This window comes from Macrobrachium nipponense, chromosome 1 (assembly GCF_015104395.2).
Source record: "Macrobrachium nipponense isolate FS-2020 chromosome 1, ASM1510439v2, whole genome shotgun sequence".
NCBI classification, from domain to species: Eukaryota; Metazoa; Arthropoda; class Malacostraca; order Decapoda; family Palaemonidae; genus Macrobrachium; species Macrobrachium nipponense.
In genome coordinates this window covers 29,832,401-29,839,370 of record NC_087200.1, presented here as the reverse complement: position 1 = coordinate 29,839,370, position 6,970 = coordinate 29,832,401, and the positions used below count along the sequence as shown (strand labels likewise).

The 6,970-nt window shown below is 34.6% G+C and overlaps 1 long non-coding RNA gene across 1 annotated transcript in view; it reads right to left on the bottom strand.

Annotated features, from left to right (window-relative positions):
- Positions 1-5,440, bottom strand: part of LOC135219200 (uncharacterized) — a 53,322-nt gene extending 47,882 nt beyond the window's left edge. Inside the window, exon 1 of the long non-coding RNA XR_010315390.1 lies at positions 5,262-5,440. This is a non-coding gene — a long non-coding RNA (uncharacterized LOC135219200). The remainder of the gene's footprint in view (positions 1-5,261) is intronic.
- Positions 5,441-6,970: the final 1,530 nt, after the last annotated feature.

The window sequence follows — 6,970 nt, the reverse complement described above, 5'->3', positions numbered from 1 at the left end:
GAATTCTAGTTGATTTTGGAGAAATTATACTGGACGATGGCGGGATGTGAGAGAAAAGTGATTCTCAAATAGGTAAAAAAAAAAAAACTAGCAGGCCGTTCTCGTAAAAATAACGCTACTGAGATAACCTATCAAACTATTTATGAGATAAGGAGAATTACAAAAGAGACCATGATGATATTTAGAAGTGGTAAACAGTTGAGTATAGTTGAAATGATGAACCAGAGTGTTTTAAGATAGTTTGCAAAGGTGGAAAGAATGGAGGCTGACAGGTTAGTGAAAATAGTGTACAATTAACCCAGAAGAGTTAGAAAGGAGAGGAAGATCTAGGAATAGCTATGTAAAAGTATAAAAGAGGTATTACAAAAAAGATATGAACTGATTAATGCTGTGGACGTTTTATGCCCTGAGATCATCTTAATTCATTAGTTTAATTGCGAGTGTGGTAGAAATAGTTGTCTTGTGGAAAACACTTTAATGATTTCATGTAACAAAACATAAGAAAAATTACGTGATATACATCCAAAATAATTTTACTTATTTATACAAATTGTGTTCATTTCGTTTCAAAGGATTATACAAAAGGGTTACAAACATTAGGTACATTTTCACAAAATATATACATATGAAATTCATCCCGTGAATAAAAGAGTTCCTGACATTACTTAAACAGTAGAGTACATACAAAAGATAACCTCAAGAACGCGAGGTCATAGCCGCGATTCGGATGTAGAAATCACAGCTGTCTTGTTAACTTAAAGAACCATCTTGTAATATTTTATATCATTTGGGTTAACCTTTCTGTGATTCGCGCACCGCCAAGTTGTATATCAGATGTCAATGTTTCATTATGCCAAGAAGAAAAAAGAATCTCTAAATTCAGGTCAGTGACCCAGCATCTCTGCAGGACAGTACCTATTGTCTGGCTTCAATTGGACTACTGCGCTGTACTAGGTCTAAGTAGGCCATAAGTTTTACGAAATCTAGAATGAATAAGTCTTGTCTGTGCAATACAACTCAAAGAACGATTACATCACTGAGATGAAACTGCAGAATAACGACTGTCGAGAAGTACCGGGAGAATTCAAATTCGCAATGAATTTTTTAAGTTAACAATGATAAGTATCGGGAACAAAAACTGGCTTGGAAGGGTGGATTGGGTGTGTGTGTATAAACAATGGCCAAGACACCGTGCTCTTACATAAAGATATCACTCGTTATTTGCTATCTTGGTTTGTAATTCATTGTAATTCTGTTTGGTTAATGGTTGACTCAGTCACACGGGACGTCAGTCTGAAATAAACCAAACACTGCCTCTCCCTTTGAACTTGTCCATTGTCTATGGAAACTTTTTTGAAAAATACTGGTTTTTTTAAAGCTTGTTCCATGATATTTTGTGAGCTTTAATAATAATAGATAATAATAATACGATAGAAGCGGACAAACCTAAACAGGATGTCCAGACTGAAGAAACAAAGAAACCGAAAGGTGTGGCTGCGACGGAAAAAGAAGCGGGCAACACTTATATTCTTCAAAGGTTATTTCAGTCAGCGATGATTGTGCTTCAATGAAAGTGGAATAATCACGTTTAGAGCTGGAAGCCTAACATGCACCAAGATTTCTTCTCTGTAACGCCTAGAATTGGTTCAAATCCTTAAGTATCTTATATAGGAGAGTGCCTTTCATAACTTAATTTTCGCTTACTCGAGGAGTAAGCCTACAAACTACTTTGTTTTTATCACTTTTGGGGGGTAGGAAAGGTCTATGTAAGAACCTAAAATGGTCTGAAAAAGGTGTTTTGCGTTGATTTAAAGATACAGGAATTTTAAGATACAACATTCATGATTTATCCATTAGAATGAAAATGTAAAAAATAAATAGTGTTCAAGTTAAACAGTACAGAAAAATAATTTCTAATAAAACAAAGCATATCTATTTAAATTATCGTTGGTGAAGCAAGGTTCTATTTGACTGTAGATTTTAGCACGTCTTAATTTACGTTAAAACTTAGGAATACAATATTTACAACTTATGCGAGAGGGAAAAATCTTGCACGTGTCCCGAGTGTGCTAGAGATCGGATCCCTCCTTGTTGAGACTGAAACTAAGGTTTCTCCACACGTCACGTGGTTAAAATTGCAGCGGTTAGTTGTGAATAAAGGGCACAGAGGCAAAAATAAATCATTAAAATATCATTGTAAAAACTAGTTTGTGATATCCTTGTCGAGTTAATTTTATGTATAGTTTTTCCTCATGGTATACAAAGCATGGCATCTAAATATAAGATATATATAAACAAAAGTATATAGAGTTCAAGAGAAATTATTTTCACGTTTAAATAGCCCATTAAAATATTACCGTAATATACATGTAATATACTTGTCCAGCGCATTTTATGCATATTTTTTCTTCTTAGAACATAATACATGGTACGAGAATAAAATGTAAATCAATAGTAATATATTTAGAGTCCAAAAGAAACTAATTCCAGTTCTTGAAACTTAGTTTCAAGCCGTTGTTAATTCCAGTCCAAAATGTGGCAGCGTAAATATAAATAATAAAAAATATATGTAACTGAAAGTTTTAATCCCAGTTTCAGTGTACACATCTCATGGCTTTCAGAATATCGTTAAAGAAATAGGTCTATTAAAAATATTTTTCCTAAGAGAGAGAGAGAGAGAGAGAGAGAGAGGAGAGAGAGAGAGAGAGAGAGAGAGAGAGAGAGAGAGAGAGAGAGAGAGAGAGAGAGAGGTAACCCCATTAGTTTTATCGGCTTTGAATGAAGAGCAAAGAATAACTGTTGTACTTGCGTCATGGTGAGGTAACCCAGGTAGCTGATATTTCATAAGAGCAGAGGAATCCGCCCAGTAGTACACCGTGAGGTCACTTGTCTTCTTCTCAAGTAAAGGAGAGAGAGAGAGAGAGAGAGAGAGAGAGAGAGAGAGAGAGAGAGAGAGAGGCAGACAGAGCAAGAGATATACAGATCCTCTGAGACAGCCAGAGACAGACAGACAGACAGACAGAGCGAGAGATATACAGATCCACTGAGACAGCCAGAGAGAGAGAGAGAGAGAGAGAGAGAGAGAGAGAGAGAGAGAGAGAGAGAGAGACCTTCCCCCCCTCCCCCCTCTGCTGTTGGTTCTTTGGGTGTGTCTTAAATGTCAACTATTCGTTTTTTTTCTATTTGACCGGATGCTCAAGAATCCCATAAATGGTTTCCTCTGATAGTTTACAGTAGCCTTTATAATCAAATCATTTCAATGTTTTTACCACAGAACTATCAATGAACGGTACTAATATTTAACATCAGCGAACGTTGTATATGCAGGAACAAATATGAAGGTAAGAGCAATACATAACCTTATGAATAAAGCATTTAAAATCCTGATCGTCGAAGAATGTAAGAAAATGCCATTAAATGCATCTAACGTTATGAAGAAAGATTCGTATCGACCTTTGAGGTTTGAAAAAAAACAACCACAAATTGGGGAACAAATATATTTAAAGCTAGGACAGTTTCGCAGCGTCACGGTCCCTCGTCAGTAGCTGGTTTTAATGGCGCTCCGAAACTGTATGTGCTTCTAAATATTTGTGTTCTCCAAATTTCTGTATTTATTTTTTATCTACCTTTACTTCTTCCCTCTTCCCTTCCTTATAAAATATGCTTTGGAGTTAAGAAATCTCATGCTGCCCTTTATCTCCCTTGCCATACTTCTACATTCTTTGAATACATTCATACAATATGTTGTTGCTAATTTAACAGCTCGAAGGGATAATATTTATCAATGTGGTTTTGTTGTTTGATTGTCCCATTTCACTTTCTATTATTATAGTTTGATGATGCCACTTCATTCATCTAACACACACACACACTACACACACACACACACACACACACACAGAGAGAGAGAGAGAGAGAGAGAGAGAGAGACAGACAGACAGAGATAAAACTACTAGTCCAGTACTAGGTTAGAAATAATTAGTGGTAACCATGGAAATTTTGAGAAAACGTTCTAAATCCATATGAATTTGCACGGAAATATACATCCAACACATACAATATGTGTATATATATATATATATATATATATATATATATATATATATCATATATATATATAATTTCTCTCATGCAGACACAATCATGTTTACCTTAAGTAAATTTCAGTTGCCGGGAGCGGTACATTTTTGAGATTTTCAGACAGGAAATTGATATTTGTTTATTCATCTTCTGGGTGCACAGTATTAACACCTATATGATTGTATCTCAAGGATAAACAACTTGTGAGCCATCACTTAAATTATGTGTGCGTGAGAGAGAGAGAGAGAGAGAGAGAGAGAGAGAGAAGAGAGAGAGAGAGAGACTCAGATCGTAAAGCAACCCGTGACCTTCCGATTGCAAGCAGCCGAGCATTTTTGAAATCAAACTGGAAGGATGAGAAAGGACTCACATTATTTCCAGAACCAGGGAGCCATCCCTCACCCCCCTTCCCCTCTTCAAAAAAAAAAATTCGGTAAACGTCCCTCATCGAGTTGTTGAACAACACAGACTGGTTCCAAAAGTGAGCGGAGAATACGGCACGAGGAGTTTATGACCAACTACAACCGTAAAACAAAAAACAATCGTTCTAAAAAGGGTGGGTCACTCTAGAGGGTGTGTTCTTGGCTCCTCACCTTTGTTACGTTATGGGAATCTGTCTTTGTCTGAGTGGAACGTAATTTAAAAAGGGTATTGATTTGAACGATTCTTTTGATTTTTTAATGTATAAATGCAGATTTGTTTTAAAATTCACACATAATAAAGTTCAAAACTGGATGATATTTCCTCTGAACTATATAATCCATCTTTGCGTGTTCGTCTATTTAAGTAAATCAATTTGAAAGAAAACATTCATGAGAAAGTCAACTAGTGTCCCAGAAAAAGAGCTGTTTGGTCTTATCAGCTCTATTCTACTTCCATCGTATTTCTGATGAACTTTTCCTTACCTTCTGCCTACTGTCAGCCTGACATCAAAATTCAACTATCTCAAGTTAATGCACATCTAAACCACTAAAGTATCTCCGAATATTGAAGGGCCGCCCAATATTATACAATTAACAAAAGGTATGTACTAAGTACTAAATTCGTCCCTGGTGAGAATGGTGACGAAAGAAGCCTTATAAGTGAATTGTTATTAGCGTTTTTTTTTTCTTTTGTCTGTGAGCACTGAGTAAGTATTTCCTGGGAGGTGAAGCAATGGTCTAAAGGACGTAAGAACTTACTGTAAATGGTGAGTATACTTGATTTCAATGAAAGCTTATAATCCTGACACACTCGCGCAAACACGCACGAACACATACAAACTTTCCTTCCTGCCAGTCCCTGAGTTTTGTGTCAATATGTTGTTTCTCATAACCTGGACAAACGTTCCACTAAATATCTAACAACCAATCTCATCTGAATCTCTCGACCAATTGCACGAAAGTTAAAAGTGGCATTTGAGAGAGAGAGAGAGAGAGAGAGATGTAAAGGTGGGGTTGGATGGGGTTTGGTTGGGAGGAGGGAAATGGCCCAGATACAACCTTGCTCCAACCTCTGGGGTTCAGCCTTTGAAGTTGGGGGTTGAACCTGTTTCGTAATCACAAAACCGGTTTCTGTGTTTTTTTTCTTCTTCTTTCGTTTAAGGCTGAATTTGACATGTCCTAGATTGTAAAGGCACAAGTCAGGTTGGATGTTGTTCTGGAGATCGAAACGGCTTTTTAAGTAAGTTTGTACTTGCTGTGTACACATTAATGTTACTCCTACAAACATTCTACCACTGGTGTTTAAGGATGAAATTCCTGAACCGGACACTTACAGATATAAGCTTATTCATATATATATATATCTTTATATATATATATATATATATATATATATATATATATTTGTGCATTATTTTTACATTCTCTCTCTCTCTCTCTCTCTCTCTCTCTCTCTCTCTCTCTCTCTATATATATATATATATATATATATATATATATACATATATATATATATATATATATGTATATATATACATATATATACATATATATGTATATATATATATATATATATATATATATATATATACATATACATATATATATATATATATATATATATATATATATATATTCAACCTAATTTACAGCAAAGCATCAAGGTAACATTTCACAAAAGTAAACGTAATAAAATATAAGATGTAATTTCTACAGTATTTTCTTTTTATTTTTTAAAATCATACTAAGAACTAGAAATGACTACAGTGACTTTTTAAGAATATTGTGAGAGCATGAGATTTTGAAATGACGAACCGAGATTATTGAGTTTAAAATGTGGAAATAGTATCAGAAATTAATTTTTATGGGTTAGTTGAAGACAAAAAGTAAAATAGGCCACTCTTTGAAAATGGCTTTTGCTTTAAAAATCGACTGAAGTAAGTTTTTCAACTTCAAGCGACGTGTGTTAATCATAATGGTAGTAATTGCAAAATCTGAATAGGTCTTTCCATTAAAAGTTTTCGATTTTCTTTACATCAAAAACAAAACGCTGGGATGTTTTACTTAACAAAAAGTGTTGCTTTAAGTTTTTAATGTCACAAGATGTAATCAAATGAAGTAGTGGAAATATAATTTGAGAAGGGAAAGCCTCGATTTTTGGCTGATATAAAAAGAGACATTTTCTATTTTTGTTGCCATTTTTTTAAGATCAATTATGTACTTCAAAAGATTTGAGCTCCTTGAAAAAATACGTTAGTGATAAATCCGAAAGGACGAACATGCAACACTCCTCTCTATTTTACAAATTAAAGTGGAAGACTTACTTTACTGTTAAATAAAAATTAAAAATCACCTTGATCAAGTCAAAAATGGCCAGCAGGTTGCAGTAAAACAAGCCAGTTTTTATCTATTCTGGAAAATATTGTTCTTCCACTATTTCATTTTCTAAAAGAAACAGAGAGTAAAAT